The sequence below is a fragment of the Aethalodelphis obliquidens genome, unplaced genomic scaffold (assembly GCF_003676395.1).
Source record: "Aethalodelphis obliquidens isolate GAN/ISIS:26980383/991018 unplaced genomic scaffold, ASM367639v1 scaffold42, whole genome shotgun sequence".
NCBI lineage: Eukaryota > Metazoa > Chordata > Mammalia > Artiodactyla > Delphinidae > Aethalodelphis > Aethalodelphis obliquidens.
This window is the reverse complement of record NW_020837986.1, coordinates 7,014,742-7,033,635: the sequence shown is the minus strand read 5'-3', so window position 1 is coordinate 7,033,635 and position 18,894 is coordinate 7,014,742. Positions and strand designations below refer to the sequence as shown.

The 18,894-nt window shown below is 42.3% G+C and overlaps 1 pseudogene; it reads right to left on the bottom strand.

The window, feature by feature from the left end:
* Window positions 1-6,697: 6,697 nt before the first annotated feature.
* LOC113605035 (ubiquitin-like-conjugating enzyme ATG3 pseudogene) lies at window positions 6,698-13,144 on the bottom strand (annotated as a pseudogene).
* Window positions 13,145-18,894: the final 5,750 nt, after the last annotated feature.

The window sequence follows — 18,894 nt, the reverse complement described above, 5'->3', positions numbered from 1 at the left end:
AATCCCATCATTCTTTTTCATTCATTTTCTGAATCACTTTTTGAAGAAAAGCTTCTTCTCATCAACTATTTGTCATCCTGAGATACAGTTTATATGGGAAAGACAAGTTAATGCTTGATTTCTTTATTTTCTAGTTTTCAAAATAATGAGTTGCTCCTCTAGTATTCGATGTAGGACACGAGTGAGCTTATTTTGTTATGACTATCATTTTGCATGCATGGATTTTAAAGTATTTGATGGATTTCAGTCCGTCACAGTTGTTCTTTTACTGAGATCAAAGTCTCCTGCGTTTGGCCTGTGGGCGACTCTTTAAGTTCACTTTTGAGTCCTTCTGACATGACCACATGGTTTTCGATAGCTTCTTCTTGTCTGGTTTGACAATATGTTCCAGGTTCATCTTGTAGGTTTTCTCTCCCAAACCTAAACAACACTTTTCTTCATTCAGTGGCGAAGGACATTTAGACATCCACAATTTGGGTTTTGAGGTGTTCATTGCTACTGGGTTGGCCACTGTTTCTAGGGCTTTTCAGTGGATACAGGTAGGACATAACATATTTCATTTTAAAGAGAAAATATATCTTGAGTTTTCATTGAAACTTCCAACTAAGAAATGACATCATTTTTACTTACCTTCTTTGATCTTACACCTGCATTTCCTGTTTCTCCTGTAGAATAATGTTCCAGTTCCCAAAGGCAAACATTTATTTTATACCTACTGAACTGTCTCAGAGTAACACTCCCACCAATGACATGATTATTGAACATAGTGTAAGGTTTTTTTTTTTTCTTAAATTCATTTAGGTTAGGCATATCTCACAGGGGATGAACAGCCAGATTACTGTATCTTAAAATCACCTGACATATTTCTATCTGTGTGATTGTACCACCAGCTCAATACATAGATTTATTCATTTATTTAGTTTATTTTTTTACAGTGATTGCCTTTATAAATTTTAATTATAAAATCACAATTTAATACATAAATAATACACATTAATCTATAAAATTACCCTTCCCCCTCCCCATATCCTCAAGTCAATTCTCTAGTAGGTCTGTGTGTATTTTTTTTTTTTTTTGCGGTACGCGGGCCTCTCACTGCTCCGGCCTCTCCCGTTGCAGAGCACAGGCTCCAGACATGCAGGCCCAGTGGCCATGGCTCACGGGCCCAGCCGCTCCGCAGCATGTGAGATCTTCCTGGACCGGGGCACGAACCCGCGCCCCCTGCATCGGCAGGCAGACTCTCAACCACTGTGCCACCAGGGAAGCCCAGGTCTATGTCTTTATTCCTGTCTTACCCCTAGGTTTTTCATGACTTTTTTTTTTTCTTAGATTCCATAAGCTGTGACAAAGTGAGAGAGTGGCATGGACATATATACACTACCAAATGTAAAATAGATAGCTAGTGGGAAGCAGCCGCATAGCACAGGGAGATCATCTCGGTGCTTTGCGACCACCTAGAGGGGTGGGATAGGGAGGGTGGGAGGGAGGGAGACGCAAGAGGGAAGAGATATGGGACCATATGTATATGTGTAACTGATTCACTTTGTTATAAAGCAGAAACTAACACACCATTGTAAAGCAATTATACTCCAATAAAGATATTTAAAAAATCTATAAAATTAATTATAACATTATAATTACATAAAATGTGTACATGGTTCCAAATCAGATCGACAAAACAGAATGTTCTACACGAACCCCCAGAGTTCTCCAGAAGTATGAAGCTCCAGTTACCCACCATGGAAACTTGCTGGAAAACTCATACTTACTGGCTGCCCTTTCCCCCTGATCTCACTTTCTCATAGCCTTACTAGTTTTCCGGGATCACATTCAAATAAACTGCTTGTACTCAAATCTTTGTCTCCTAGTCTGCTTCTAGGGTAATCCAAATCAAAGCACACATTTTTCTCCACCTGACTTTTCACACAGAAATGTATCCTGAAGGTTGATCATGCCATTGCTCTGTAGATCAACATGGCTGCCGTTACTGAGGCTCCTTCCATGCCAGTGTCTTGCTGGCAGGGACTAGAGGAACTGAAGTCTGGGCAGTCTCACAGGAGGACACTCCACCGGAAGTCAGATTGTGGACCTGATGCAGCTTTGGTGTCACAATGGACACCTGTTCTTTGTAAGGTAGGGCAGTGGCTGAGAGACTTGCTTTTGGTGCCAGGTTGGTCTGGGTTTGGATCCTGACTCTGGCGGCTATTGCTGTATGAGTTGGACAAGTCACTTCACGTCTCTGAGCCTTGGTTTCCTCATTGGTTCAATGAGCATAATGGTAGTACCTACCCTATGAAGTACGTTGATGTGGGGTACAAGAAGTAAAGTGTCTGGCACATGCACACTTTCTGTAGATGTTAGCTCTTATCATCATCATCATCTTAAAATAAGAGGCTGCTCTAATTTCTTTCTTTCTGAGCACAGATAATCTCTTTTCCAGGATCAGAGTCCTTAGTTCTTTGGTAAAGCCTTCACAGTATATGTGTCCTAGCCCCTCTCCATCCTGGTCTGCTGTAACCCAGACCAAGCTGTAAATCTACGGTTAAGGTGGCTTCAAGAAATAGAAACTGTCCTCCCACTGTGGCACATCTGCCAGAGAACTTGGTTTGAATTGCCACTGATAAAATTCTCTCATTAGGAATTTGCGTGAACTTCTCCCATTTTGAATTTCCCTGGGGGTGCTCTATCCCACAAGATCTGGCCTTTACCCATATGAATCAGGGGACCTTCTGTCTGCTTTAGGCCCCCCACTGGCCCTTTCTCATGGCCCCTTTCTGTCTTCCCAATGAAACAAATCTATCCTGGAGATCCCGACAAGAACTTTCAGTGTTACCCCCAATTCTCGGTATTTTCTCAGAATTGACCATTTAGTGGTTATAAAAGTGTTTACACTCTTTAGTCTGAGGAGAAAGTCTGTCTCAAGGACTGGGAGGAAGAGGAAAGTATGACGTGATCTTCTTTTCAGGAAGGAAGCAAACCTGGGAAGCAGAGAAGGTGGAGGAAGAAAAAGGAGAATATTTATAAATATGGAAAGGTGGAATGGAGTTTCCTTGCTTTTGCCATAGTCTATCTTGCAGATATTTTGAGGGTGGCATCCTTACCGGGTTCTGCAGCTGTCTGTGGGCCAGAGCTCTCAGAGGGGGCAGAGGGTGCCTCAGATACAAAGTGGGACCCCTCAGGGCCTCTGCAGGTCCCACATCCCAAACAGTACCCTCACACGCCAGAGGTGGAAGTAATGATCCACTGAGCGAATATTAGCTAGAATTTTAGCTAAAATGGCTTCTCAGGAGGCTTGAGAAATCATCCCAGAAAACAAAGTGTTTTGCGATATAAAATAAATGCACAGACATTCCTGGTAGTTTTGGAAGGGGGTGTCTAGGTCCCAAGGGATGGCAGTGACTAGGCAGGACAAGGCCTTTGGATACATGTGTTTTATAAGCTCTAAAGATTCTTTGGATAACTGGATACAACACACTGACTCTCAGATAGATGAAAAGCAGAACTCTTTGTTACTATGGCACCAAATGAGAGAATAAGAGAAGGCTGTCATGCAGGGATGCACAAGGGGTTACACTTGGGGACTGGGTCACAGAAGACTGGAGCTGTAGGAGGAGCTTATGCATGGCGAATGGAGCAGATTTTGAAAGCTTTCTGGAGACTGGATAAGTTGAATAATTACTGGGTTTAGGGGCTGCCCCTAGCTAGTTGTTGGGTACCTGGCCCTGGAGAACAGGACCCCAATAAGGGACATGGTTGGTGTAGAGGCTTAGCAAACTACCCATGAAGGGAAATTGAGAGGTTTTAGCCATGACTTCAAAACTGGGTCAGGGCAGCACTTGTGAAATATTATATTATAGCATGTCAATTGGATTCAGGGCAGATGTTCAACTTCTGGAGAAACTTAAGTTAAAGTTGGGCTAAAACCCAGTCATAAGGCTTGGACCAAATGTTAGGAGTTAGAACAGGGAAACCAAATATGCGGTATGCATGCTATTACCATCCTTTCCCTTGATCAGAGCAGACATTGCTAATCAAACACGATTTGGAGCCTGCTCAACTTGGAATCTTTCTCAAGTACCCCTGACAAGCAACAAAGTTGGCATGTAATTTGAAACCCACTACCCAGTCTTCATTAGAAGAAAGAACTAGCTAAAAGGCATGTAGATATCTGGGTCTCGTGTAATTTAAAATCTACGGGAAGCATATATAATTTCAGATCCCACCCATTGGTGGGCTAAGAGTTCCTCTTATCAGCATTGCTCAGGGACTGAGAGGGGCTGAATCAGAAACGGCTGGGCCCCGGTGCAGGGAGTTGCATGGAACTGGAGAAGGCAGGGTCAAAAACTCTTAGAAGTACAAGAAAGTTACCTCTAACAGTGGAAATGTGGATTAAAAGACCAGAGGGAGAGACCTTTTCAGGAGCCAGTGTTCCTACCATGTAGACAGGCCAAGACCCATCCACAAGCCATGCTCTGGTGTGGAGTTTGGGCCAGCATCTGAAGGTAGGACAAGGGATATTTGATCTTTTTGGAAAACACAGCTGCCCAACCTCAACTTTTCCTCAAAGCTACTCTACATCTGTATCCTCTCCTGAAATATTTTATTAAACATTTCATCTATATTTCTTTTCACCCCAGACCTCAACTTTTGATTTTCTCTGGTATTTATCTGTGGTTTCTCAAAGTGCAAAAGGCATGTTTTAGGATGAAGATATTTTCATAGAGGCTGGCTAGATATCTGAGATCCACCAACAGGCAGTTGACTCAGGTGAAGTGAAGCCAAAGGGAAACCAAAGTTTGTTTTCTAGATTTTTTTTTTCTCACAGGGAGAGGGAGATTACTGATCAATTTCAGTTTATGTCTCTTCTCCCTTACTTATCCATATGTAATCAGTATATATTTATTAAACTCCCACTATGATCCATACTGTGTAGTAGGCACTGGGAATATGATGCAGGAACAAAAGCAGATGTGGTCGCCCCACCCCGCCTCCTGGAGCTCTCTTGGGAGACAGAGAGATGAATTAATCCTAGAACAACATGTAAACTTGTGTCTGGTGTTTTGAGAGAGAGGTGCATCGTGTTAAGTAAGCTTATGGTAGGGGATTTGATAAAGGGAGGGAAGGCAGAATGGTGAATTCAGAAGTAAATGGTGACGGAGACTAAAGGAGGATCTGAAGGACTTAGTGAAATGAAGAACTATGTAGTAGGAAGGGAACTCCAGGCAGAAGGCACAGCCTGTGCAAAGGTCTGGCAATGGGAGTAAAGCATGAACATTAGGTGAAAACATGAAGGTTGAGCAGCTAGAGAAGACTGAACAAAGGGAGATGTGATAGGCAATGAGTTGGAAGAGGTGCCCAAGGACCATCAAGGCGGGACCTTGTAAGGCAATCAGCTATGAATTTACTGAGAAGCTAGTAAAAGTTAACTTCAGGGCCTCTTATTTGCATGGGGTTTTCCCAAAGCCCTGCATCATGAATGTTGCCCATCCAAATAGCTCTTTACTTGTTGTACAAGAAAACATTTGAAGTTCCCTAAAATTTCATAGCTCACATAGAAAATAAACTTGATAGAAGGATTCTCAAATTTGCACAACAATTGTAAACATTTTGGTGGCATTTCCAAGAATGAATTGGTGAAGCTGGAAAATAAACAAACAAACAAACAAAAAAACGGACCAGCTTCGCTCTACCATGCCAGGTTGAAAATAATTTAGAAATTCGGAGTTCACTTTCTTTTCTCTCCATAGAAAACATTACATGCTCATTGTCATGTGAAAAGGAGATCAAAGAATACGCAGCAAACCAAAGGTAAGAACTATTACAGTGTTGCATCTGTGTGCTGATTAATACAAATATTGTGTTATTTTCCAGGATTTTGTAATGTTAGTGTTATCTGTCACTTTAAAAAAAATGTAGTTTATTGTGATTTATTTTCTTTCTCTAAATAAATATTCAAGTTTGTGCCTAATTCCAAATCCAGAATTTTGTCTTCTTAGCTGATCTATTCACTGTTAGTCATCGATAACTATTATCAACCTTCTACCCCAATGTCAGGGTGATTCTGTAGGGTGAGTCTTTCTCAGGTCTCTTTACTTCTTAAAATCCATGGTGTGAGAGGGTTGAATCACTCCCACCCAGAGATGGTCTGTCTGTTTTCAGCTCTCAGAGCTGGTGAGTTCAGTCATTTGGAGGCAGAGGGGGATGGTGAAGACAGAGGCTGGGATACACTGTCTCTATGCCCAGCCATTCCTATTTCAGGATCTTTTCAGTACATTTTGCTTTAAGCCAATAATGAAACCTGAATGGTGTCCAGGAAAGAACACTGGACTGCAGATCTCAACTTGAAGTCTGGCTTTCTCCCTTACCTTGTGGTCAAGCCTCTGAATGTATCAATCAAACTAAAAGATTCTATGAAGGATTTACATGAAGATAGTGATTAACAGAAAGACAGCAGCAGACTGCGTTAAAGATACAAGATTTCCTTAATAGCAAGTGAAATGGAAGAATCTCTGTATTGAGGCAAGAAACACAAAGCAGGAACTGTGTGTAAGGTCCTCTTAGGGACACACACTTTTTTTTTTTGTAATGGGACATTTAAAAAATTAAATACATAAACATGTAAGTCCCTTTATTAGGGAAATTGTACATATTGGTGAATATGACCAATGGTCATGTGTATGGGTAAATTCTTTAAAAATCAGAACCAATAATTAGGATAGCTTCCATGCTCTACTTGTTTCATTGTCTAATGTCTAGTGTAGTTATAGTTTATTGTTGGAATGATGGTTCGAACACATTTCAAGAAAATTAGAAGATACTTATGAACACCCTTCCTTCTGCAACAGTCTATGGTTTTCTTCATCATTAGGCATGCCTGCCTGGGGGAACTGAACACATAGGCGGTGGTGGGAGATAACAGTGATTTAAATGGTCACTGTTTTCTTCAAATGAACTTGACTTCACACATGTACTCAACTGATAAAGGCTGCCATGGCTCATCATGGTTCACAACCATAGTTGTGGGATCTGGTAATACTTATCATAAGTGACGTAAAGGTCATAAGTTCTGGTTTGCAAACTAGCAACCTCAGCCTTAGCTCTCAAATTTCTACTATTTTCCTTGCACCGAGAGTAGACTCATCTGTTTCCAACAATTCACTCTCTTCATATTCTTCCATATCTGCAGCTTTTCTTACATCTTCCTCCTCTTTCTCCTCACATATAGCTGAGCAAATTTGGAGTTTTAGACTGTCTTTGCTGTCCAGCTATGAAATGAATGAGAAAATGCAAGACAGAGTTGAGACACTGATCAATTCTGACTTTGTGGTAGGACTTTTATTTAATCTTCACACCATGAGAGAAAGATATTCTTTCCATGTTATAGATGAGGAAACGCCGGCACTAAGAGGGAAGTTGATATGTACAAGTTTGGATAACCAGTAGGTGGCTGAACCTGTGTCCTAACCCAAGTTTTCTGAGTCTGTATCTTAAGTTCCTTCTTCAATGCTATGATCATTAACTCTTTTTGGCCCAGATGTTTCTATGAGGACCCAATGAAGGTATTTTCACACACATGCATGTGCATGTACACACATGCACATGCATATACACTCACACATGTGTGTACATACATACATGCATACAATCATATACACACACAGAAAGACAGACACACAAACACACACACTCATACACTGCATAAAATTCTAGGACTCACAGACCCCTGTTACCTGGTGTAAGGATCCTTTCCCTACATCACAAACAAGAAAGGCACCTGGTTCTTGCAGATGTGCAATTTATGCCTTTTCTTCAACTACATTGAATTATTAACTAATTAGTGCTTGTGAAGTCCTCGGGAAATACCAAGCGCTTGTTCAATGCTAAATATGGTTATTAGTAAAGCTTTGATTTTAGAGAACAGCCAGGTAGTCCTGAAATAAGCAAATAATGGTTGTGTAGGGAGGCTGGCAGCTGACGGGCATGCCGTGGTGTATAATCAAACTCTGCCTGGCTCTCAAAGGTGCTCCAGCTCATCACTGCTACATCATCCTCATGGGGAGTTTGCACATTTTCAGGGAATGTGTGTTTCATATTTCTGTGTCCATTTACCTTTCTTTTTACCTTCCTTCTGCACCCTCTCATACCCAACCCTTTCTTTCACAGCAGATAAGTCTATCTCTCCTTTGGGGAAATAGTGTCTCCATCTCAATTTATTACTGTCACCCTTAAATGTTCCTGTCACATGCCATCTGTCCCTCCTGACCTTACATCTCAGAGGAATTGGCTCCATGGGCAGTGACCTGTGCTGTCACATATACTCAGATTTCTCTCCTTGTTTGGTTTAATGTTCTGCTATCACCATCTTGAAATTCTTTATAAGTTTTGAACAAAGGACCCAACAGTTTCCTTTTGCACTGGGCCCCACAATTTACATAAACAATCCTACCCCCGCCAACTGAATGTTCGAGGTGAATCCCTCTAGTTTTACCTGTATGTGTTGCCTCGAAGACCTCCTTCCATCAATAATATTGTGTTCTTTCATTCTTTCTCCCTCTACTGATGGCCATCTTTCAGTCGACCATATGCTCATCCAAAAGAATTGAAGGAAATTGCTTTCATCAATGGAATGAATGACCTTCAGTTTTACATTCTTTGGGTTGCAAGGGACAGAAACCCAACTAAAACTAGCAGAGGGAAAAAAGGAAACATTATATGACATAAACAAATTATGGAAGAGGCAGAAGTGAGCTGGCTTCATGGACAACTGAACTCTGAGATGTGACCACTATTTCATTTTCATCTCTACTCGTGTCTTCATGTTAGAGTTATTCTTTCAGGTCAGTTTTTTCCACGTGATGAAAACCTGTCTGTAGGTCATGCCAGACCAAATTCCTGTAGCTTATGATCAACAAGGAAAATGGGCCATCGCCATCAAGTTTGAATAATAAAAAATCTGAGGAAGAATTCTATTTGGTTCAGCTTGGGTCATAAGTTTATCCTTGAACCAATCACAGTGGTCAAGGGAATGGGACACTCTGAGGGCTCATGTTGGCTGTCTTATCTGGATCTCATTGTTGGAATTCTGGGAGAGCAGTTCCCTATGGAAAAGTGTGCAGATAATGGGAATACAGAGCAATCAATGATTACCCCGTCCCCTTTTACCCAGTACTTCCTCTCTCTCTTCCTCTTCATGGTTTAATGTCATTACAAAGCCACCTATTTGAAAAATAGTCTATATTCACTCACCTGACTTTTCCACCTCCAATCACCTCTGAATATTTTTCAACGTCCCTCTTAAACTGCTCTTGTCAAGATCACCATTGGTTTCCTTGTGGTCAAATTTATAGATCAATTTTTAATGAGCTCTTATTTTACCTCCTGCGATACATTGCATTTGGTTGTTCTTTCTTAGGAAAATTCTCTTCCCTTGGTTTCTATTAAAACATATTTCTGGCCTTTTTCCTCCTTGTCTTTCACATCAGCTTCTCCAAGCTCTATTTTTTATTGGCTTCAGTTTCCCTATTTCTTAAAATTGTCCCCTGGTCTGGTTCTTTACCTGGCCCCATGAATCTGCCTTTGATATTTCCTCTTATTCCTGCATACCATGCCTAGTTGTTCTGTTCATATTTGGAGACTCAGTCATCCAGGAGAGAAATGATGGTGACCTGGATTTGGATCAGGGTGTTGGCTATTGGCAAGAAAATAATGGGAAGTAACTCAAAGATTATAAAGGAGGTAGAGTCATCTGAACTTGATGATAGGTTGGAAGTGGGGAATAAGAAGGAGTGCTGCAAATATCTTTCCAGTTTCTGGCTTGGGACAAAGTGATGGATGGTGCTATTGAAAAAATGAGGGTAGTGTGGGTGCATGTGATTGTACATGCATTCTTGTGGGTCCCTGTATATACTGGGGTGTATATACACATATGTGTATGAGTCCACGCTTATGCTGATGTACTTGTCTTTGCATATGTGAGCATTTAGAAGCGTGGAGAGCGTGTCGTAAGAGTGAAAGTCCGTATGTGTGTGGAAATGAAGGGGATGGTGTTGAAATGAAGATATTCCCATATGTCCACAGGCACAGACATCTTGAGTCCCACCACTTGGGTGTCTGTGGTTCTAAGGAATGGCTTCCAGGCAGAGAGGACCAGCAATTTCTCCTAGCTTATCACCAGTCTGCTCCTTGCATTGTGTCCTGCTTTAAGGAACCACACAGCATGGAGCTTGCTTAATTAAATTCTATTACAACGTTAAAGGGTGCTAACTGCAGTTGTTAGAAACGTCCAGCACACGTTACCTAGCAGAGGATGCAGGATAAAAGGTTGAATCTTTTCTGTAATCCTCCTTACCTGGCCTTGATCTGAGCTTTTATTAGTCTGGGGAAATGGGCTTACAGTATGTTCAGTATGGATTTCTGCCTTCCTGTGGATTTGCAGCTCTAGAGGAGAGCTGCGCTGGCCACTGGAGCTAAAGAGTTCCAGTTTTGGGGCAACGTGGGGCAGACGCCTCTGAGGGCTTCCTGGCTCCAGACATGGGAAGAAGGAGGAAACAGAGCGAGGAAGGTAGAGACAGGTAGACTCTGTTTCACACTTATCACTCTGTCATTCTTTTTGGTACTGAATTTATTTTAGGGAAACACAAAACAGCCTCTTGTGTCTGCTCTCCACTCTTTCTTTCCCATATAAAGCCAACTAAAGGTCACAGCATATTCCCAAGAAATGGGATTCTTCGTGGGGGAAATTTGGTACTAAACCGAGTGTCAATAGCTTGTATGTTTATTCATCTGTGCAGTTTTCCTCCTCTTCCTTTTCCTCATCAGAGTTCATACTCACCAAGCATTTGCTCTTTACTAAGTGTGTAATCTCTTTTACACTTGTAATGTCTTTATGAGGCTTGTACTAGTATAGTCTCTATTTTACAGCCAAGAAAACTTAGCGTCAGAGAGGTTTAGTGATTTGCCTGCAATCATGCAGCTCAGAAGGATAGAAATGAGATGTGAACCCAGGTCAGTCTGACACATCCCAGCATTATGGCAATGCACAATCTTAATCCCTTCCCTCTCTCCCCAAAATACGAGAAAGACTTTTAAAAAATCAATGATAGTGCCACTGCTTAGAGATCCAACTACCAGCAATTTTATTTTTCCAATGTATTATCTCTCTCTCTCTCACACACACACAAATATATGTATATAACATACAGTAAATATCTACATACACTACACATATAAAATATAATACATAAATAATATGGTATATATGCATGTATAAATGTGTTTATATATTATAAATTAATGTGAGCATACTCTAAATTCTACTTTTGCTCTACCATTCCCCTCCCTACAAAATAGGTCACAAGCATATATTCAAGTCATAATATATTTTCCTATTTATCCTTTTTGTGGCTGATTATATTCCATTTGCTGGGGAAAATTTCCTTTTGGATTTTGATTGGCATTGCCTTGAATTGACAGACTATTTTGGAGATGATCTCTGTCCTCCTCTCCAGAAAGGTGGGAAAAACTTGAACATCTTTAAATGTAGACTCCAGCTTGGAGAGCAGATGCAGGAGAAAAGGATGCAGGAGAAACGGATGGAGGAGAAAGGACTCTCCAAAGCAGGCATTGCTTGGCAAGCACTTCCGAGACTGACATCTCTCCATTCCTTGTGAAGGCCAGGGCCACGTGAGGGACGCCCCTGTATCCTCTGAGGTGGAGTCTCATGTTCGCAGAGGGATGGAGGCTGGAGGACCACTGATCATTAGCAGGAACATTAAGATTTGGAAGACTGCAAGATATGGTGGGAAGATGTGGGTCCCATATAGTGGTGGACTGGTAAATATTTAACAACTTGTTCTTCAAAAAACCAAGCCCCAATTTGTAATGTTTACTACTTATATGGGGTAAGTGCTTTCATTGTGACCAGTTTTAAGCTGGCAATTAATGTCATTAAATGAGGAATTGGAAAGAGATGGACAACCACATACCATTATAATGGTGACCTCACCATACGGACACAATAGATGTAAATAACCCTAAAAACATAGACAATAGACAATAGTACAATATATATACATATTATATATATTATACCAATGTAATAGTAATAAAATGATTAGGAATTTATGACTTTGAGTATTTATTATCTTTTGTGAATATAATTTATACAATTGTAAGTGTATAACATTTAGTTTTTAATAATGGCCGTGTTTAACAACTGGTCAGCAAAATTCCTAATAATTTAACAATTAACTCTTTCAAACCAGTACGAGTCAGCTCTAGTGCACAACTGGTCAGACAGACAGATCTTGATTCCGGTCTTAGCTCCACCACTTAGCAGCTGTGTGACCTTGGGAAAGACCAGTAACCTTTTCATCTTCAGTTTCCTGCTACACGACATAATGTTAATAACGAAAGCGATTGCACTGGGATATTGCAAAGATTAGAAGTAATAGACACAAACCTCCCACAGGCCCGGGCACACCACTGGTTGCTCACCAGTGTGCGTGGTGGTAATGGTTGTAGCAGCAGCAGTGGTAGTGGTTTTATGTCACCACCACCAGTAGCCGTTGTCCCTTTGTGGGAGAGAGTGCAGATTCCAGAGGCTGGCTTGAAACTGCCTCTTCCTTTTGCTCACTGTTGGCCTTTGGCAAATTATTTAACTCATCTGAGTTCGAGTTTCCTTATCTCCAAGAAGGATGTAATAATAATACACACCTCCGAGGTTTGTTTGGAGGGTTCAGTGAGTGACTGTGTGTGAAGCTTTTAGCACAGTGTCTGGCTCCCAGGGAGCTCCACAGCTTGGTCGTGGAAGTGGAAGGGGCAGCCTTGGTGGTGGTTTTTATAGGAGGCAGGGTAGCACAGTGGCTACAAGTAGAATGGGGACTCACATTCCAGATCCTTCACCCATTAGTTATGTGACCTTGGGCAAGTCAGTGAATTTTCTTAGCTTCGGTTTCATTACATGTAAAACAGAGGAAATAATAGTACCCAACTTTAAGGGGGTTAAAAGAATTAAATGAGATAATAAGTGTTATCAAGATGATGATTCTCATAATCGTCATCCATATCACAGGTGATGCTGAAGTACATGCCTATCTCTGACCGTGACCTACTTCACAGAGGACTTCTGGGTCAGCCCTCACATGCCAGCCTGCCTGTCATCTCTCTCAGGACTTCAGCACACCCTCCCAGTTTGCTTACTGATAAAATGCAATTGAGAAGTTGTCCCTTTTTTTTTTTTTTTTGCAGTACGCGGGCCTCTCACTGTTATGGCCTCTTCTGTTGCGGAGCACAGGCTCCGGACGTGCAGGCTCAGCGGCCATGGCTCACGGGCCCAGCCCGAACCGGCATCCCCTGCATCGGCAGGCAGACTCTCAACCACTGCGCCACCAGGGAAGCCCAAGAGAAGTTGGCCCTTTGACAGAGCTCCTCATCACTTCCAAAAGACAAACCCTGCACTGGATTTATAAACCAGATTGCAAATGTTAGAGGAATTTCAGCCTGGGGTAAAGCTCCTAAACAGAAGGCTTGGAAGTCATGTGGCCCAGATATCACATAACCATGTGATGATGTGGTCTTTTATCAAAGGGCCTGGTAAAATTGTGTTCTAGTCATCAGAAGATCTGATATTCATGGTTCTGGGCATTAAATGACCTGTCAATCTAGTCTTAAAATGGGTCCTTGGGTCCTTGGTAAATGTGTGTACTTTCTAAAATGTGGGCAGAGGATGGCAAGGAGTTCACATGAGCAGATTCAGAACTGCATTATATAGTAAGGATGCCAGTAAACACAGGTGACTATTGAATGTTTGAAATATGGCTAGTCCAGATGAGGTGTGCTCGAAGCAGAAATGTACACTGGAATTTGAAGACTTGGCATGAAAAAAGGTAAAATATCTCATTAATAATTTTCATATTGATTATACCTTGACATGACACTATTGGATATATAGGGTGACATAAAATACTATTAAAATTTCACCTGTTTATATTTTACGTTTTTAAGGTGTATGATCAGGCCACCCAAGATGGTTGTTCTCTTACTCTCTGCACATCTCCTGCTTGACCAATGCCTGCTTCCCCTACACCCTACTCACATGACTGACTTTCCTACATGTTTGCTCCAGGCCCCAGCTCGTGACTGTTCTAACCTTTAGATCAGAACATCTTCACCATGATAACTTATTATAGCGGTTGTGAAGGACATGCCCCTGTGCTAGTTTCGCTGGTAACCAATGAGCCAACCTGATGTCAATTCTCCAGTTCCCCCTGTAACTGGGAACACCCTGGAATATCACTCCAGGACCTTGCTTCACATGAGTAAGCTCCCCCATCCATTAAACCATTGTTGCTGACTCTGAGCTCTTTCTTCGGTCTTGAAGCTGTGCCTTGCAGGCCTGCGTGGTGCAACCCAACATAAGGCGTACTAGAAGACTTAAAGTTACATACGTGGCTCACATTCTATTTCTATTGGGTAGCACTGTTCTAGAGAATTCAGGCAGGAAATAGTCATTGTCAGTGTCAGAAATACTGGATTCTTCTGGGATGCAGGAATGAGGCTGTGGACTCCAGGACAGAGGCTACTGAGATCAAGGTTGAACCCTGAGTTTTAGAGGTATTGGGCAGAGAAAGGCACTCAGCCACAGGGCCCCAAGAAGACAGAGGCCTCTATACCCTCCTTGCTTGTCTCCATCCCAACGTGCCACCAGACACCTTCACCTCTTGACTGGATGACTCTAATAGTAGCCTCTTCTAACCGGTCTCCCTGATTCCATTTTGTTCTTCAAGAATCCATTTTTCTGCCACTCCTAATAGCCAGAGTGATTTTTTTAGAAAATTCCTGAATCAACTCAAATAGACTCACTTTAATCTCTTTCATGGCTCCCAATACTTTTGGAATTAAATTCAAGGTCCTTGTCAGCCTGGTCTCAAAAGTCCTTGTTCTGGCCTCCGACTGCTGTCCTGCCTCACCTTCCTTCATTCTCTGCCTCCCTTGGGATATTCCAGCCTCATGAGCCTTCAAGAGTTGCCAGCTGCTTTCCTGCCTCAAGTCCTTTGCCCATGCTACTTCCTCTACCTGGAATACTCTTAACACCTCACCTGGATGATGCCTTCTCATGCTTCAGGTCTTAGCTTAGATATTACTTCCTCTGAGAAAATGCCCTGATTTTCCTGATTTCTTTCCTATCACCCTCTTCTTTTTTTTTTTTTTTTTTTTTTTTTGCGGTACGCGGGCCTCTCACTGTTGTGGCCTCTCCCGTTGCGGAGCACAGGCTTCGGATGCGCAAGCTCAGCGGCCATGGCTCACAGGCCCAGCTGCTCCACGGCATGTGGGATCTTACCGGACCGGGGCATGAACCCGTGTCCCTTGCATCGGCAGGCGGACTCTCAACCACTGCGCTACCAGGGAAGCCCTACCCTCTTCTTTATTCTCATCACATTATCACCTGTTGGCACTCATGCTTTTTCACTCTTTCAGCCTATCACTGGGTTTTCAGCTCTGTGCAGTGAGCCCATGTCTGTGGCATTCCCAGTTTAGTATGGAGACAATCACAGAGGAAGCACGTAGGAAATATTTGTTGAAAAAAGAATAAATGAATGGAGGTCTATTATGTGAACCAAGACACAAGTTCAATGATGACTTGATGGAAGAGGACTGAGGCTGTGGGATGGGGTGGGAGGGACTGGCAGCTCCAAGGGAAGAGACAGCAGGACACCGAGGCTGGAGCATCAAAGGGGGTCCAGCCTGAGCCTGACGGCGCTGGCTTGGCTTTGCCTTCCCAGGCAGTGACTTCAAAGCCCTTTGCAGGAAGCGAGTCAAGATGTGTCGGTCCCTGGAGGTGTCACTGGCCCTCGGAAGGCCTCTGCCAGGGTTTGATGAAGCACCTTCCATGGCAGGTCTCGTAATTAACTGTGGCCATGCAGCGTGTTCGTGCCGATGTAAATCATCGGCAGATAACTTTGGGGCTTATCTACTAATGAAAACTCCTTGGCATTTCTGTAAGCATATTATGGTCAATTACAATTAATTCAGTTTGCATCGACTGCCTTTCTCCTTATGCAAAGATTGTGCAAATCGAGTGTGTGAGCCGAGGGCTCCGAGGCCTGTAAAATCCATAATGGTTAGTTCTCAGGGGTGGTGAGGAGAGAATAAAACTGTGGGCTGTTTGAAATTTAAATCAGGGCAAGGCTGGTCAATAGAAACAGGTTTGCAGCACTCAGATTAGCTGGACCAGATTGCAAGGGGACAGGGGGCTACTTTCCTACTGCCCAGACTTACAGGGTCACAAACTGCCCCCTCTCCCAAGCAGTTTTCTCCTTCGGGCTCCACCTCTGCATTCCTGGCTGCAGACTCTCCAAGTCCCCAGGGACTCAATTTCCTGTCTGAGGACTCATAACCTCGTGATTCATGAGGACATATTACTGCTGCTTGAGGAGAGATGAGGTTTTTCTCTTTTGCTTTCCCACGGCTCCCAGAACAAAGTTAAGAAAACAGCAGGTGTGAAATTAATTTTTGAAATTTTAGTTTCTGGACCAGCTGACATTTGTTGAATATTAACTCTGTGCCAAGAATTGTGCTCAGTGCTTTATGGATGCTTTCTGAAAATGTTTGTGGATGTCACATGAGCCTATGGGGGTAGATATTCTCATTTCACAAATTTTATAAATGAAGCTTACAGAGGGAGTGACCTGTCTGTGTTATACAAATAGGAAAAGTTCGGTTTGAATCTAGGTTTCTAATCACCATCTTATACAGTCCCTTGGAGGGCTGAGTCTTACAGAGAGTGATGCTCTGTATTTATGGGTTTTGTTATCAAGCTCATCTGCAGCCAATGCCTGAAGAAGAGAGACTGTTCCTTTCCTGTAGGGGAAGCTGAGACTGTGGGGCTTCCCATGAAAGTCAGAGAGATTGGCTGACTGGGTTTTCCTAGGCAGAGAGATGACACCCATATGATGCTCTAGCCATGAGCAGTGTTGGGGACATCTCTCAGAGGTTCCTCTCCTCTTGAAAGATGACACGCACCTCAGATATCCAGAGAGAATCCCAGAGTCTGCCTGAACAATACCGAGTTATAGTGGGGTATAGCTATAGCTCTTGTAGAGGTTGTTGGCATCTTGTGCAAATCCCCTCGTCCTTATGACTCAAGTGCATGCCAGCCCAACTTCCAACTTTCAACCCTGTCATTTCTTTACTTAAGGTTTTTCTCTAGCCATCAGGGTCCACTTGCCCAGCTGTGTAGCAGGTCAGAAGTGCCAGGGAATTAATGTTCCTCAGAAGCAAACTTAACAAAGAGTGATGGAATTTGGTGTATAAACACCCCAGCCCCCTACCCCTCAGGTGAGATACTCTGCAGTACGTGGTTCCCAGCAGATTACACCCCAGTTGCGCATGGTGGGATCACTTCTTCACTCTGTTATTGGTATTTCCTCGAATCACCTCGTAAGTAAAACAACTGCACTCGAATCCTTATCTCAAGGTCTACTTTTGGAGAAACTAAACTAGGATAGTTCTTAACTTTAGGCATAAGCCTGCTGCAAAAAATGTTTTATGGCTTTACAAATGGCTTATTTTTAATTGTATAAGGAAACATAAACATAATCTCATAAACATTACAGTTACTTTCAAAGTCCCCCTTGACCCTCTTCCCCAATAACTTCCCCGCCCAGAAATGACCATTGTCATTATTTTAGTGTTTCTCCTTCCAGACACTTTCTATTCATTTACACACGCACACTATCCACTTTACATATTGACCTGCAATGTATTGTTTTTGTTTTGGAGTTCTTTCCATCTAAGTACACAACACTCTACCTCGCTTCTTTGAAATACCGTATCACATTACACTATATGAATTTAGCTGAGTTTATTTAGCTTCTCCCCTGTTGGTGGATATGTAGGTTATTCCCAGTTCTGTGATGGCTTCAACTTTGGGGGCTTCCTCTTTAGAGCATGGACTGTCCTAATGAGGGTCAATTCCCTCAAATTAAGGGCTCTGCAATCACTCTCTTGTGAATCCTGAAACAACCACAATGCTGGTTATAAAATGAAGATATTATGAAAACCAGAAAGAATTTCTGGGGCATTCCAGACAATATAACATGACTCCTCCACGTCTCTAGAGGACTCGAACCAGACTCTGAAGAGGTGGATTGGGACAGAATGCTGGAGAGAGAAGAAGGGGAGGGGAGCAAGCAGGGGGGATAAGGACTGAGGAAGAGGAGGTTTTTTTTCAGTCCCAGACTCTTGAAGCTCCATTTGCTAATTTATCGTAAGACCACAGAAAAATTGATCCCTCCTGCTCCGTCCAGATGTTGCTTTCTTGAGTTCTGGCCTCGCCCCCATGGCTCTTACCACATCAAGGAGGTGGATAGAAATTAAAAAAATAGCTTTTGCTTTAGTAGGATTAAAATCCCCTCTCGTATTTTTTTGCACCATCTCAGTCATGGAGCCTGTTCTGGGAGGCATATATTATTAGGTTGAACCATATGAAAGTAACATTTTTGTAGGTCAAAATGATCAAATACCTTCAGTTTCATGTGGTTCAACTGAATATTTTTGGGGAGCAATTCAAATTTATTTTTTAGGTGATGGGGTTTGGGTGACAGTATGGCTGCAACCTCATGAGAGACCCTGAGCCAGATCCACCGAACTAATCAAGTTATTTTATCTCTCTGTGCCTCAGTTTCCTCATCTCTAGAATGAATATAATAATGGTAGTTCACAGGACTGATATAAAGGAAGTTAAAATAATATATGTCAAAGATGTAAAATCCTGCCTGTCTCATAGAAAAACTTAGTAAAGTGTAACTGCGATTGTCATCAGAATTATTGAGCGATAAGATGCCAGTAAAAAAAGGTAAAGGGACTTAATATTTACTGAGTGACTACTGTCTA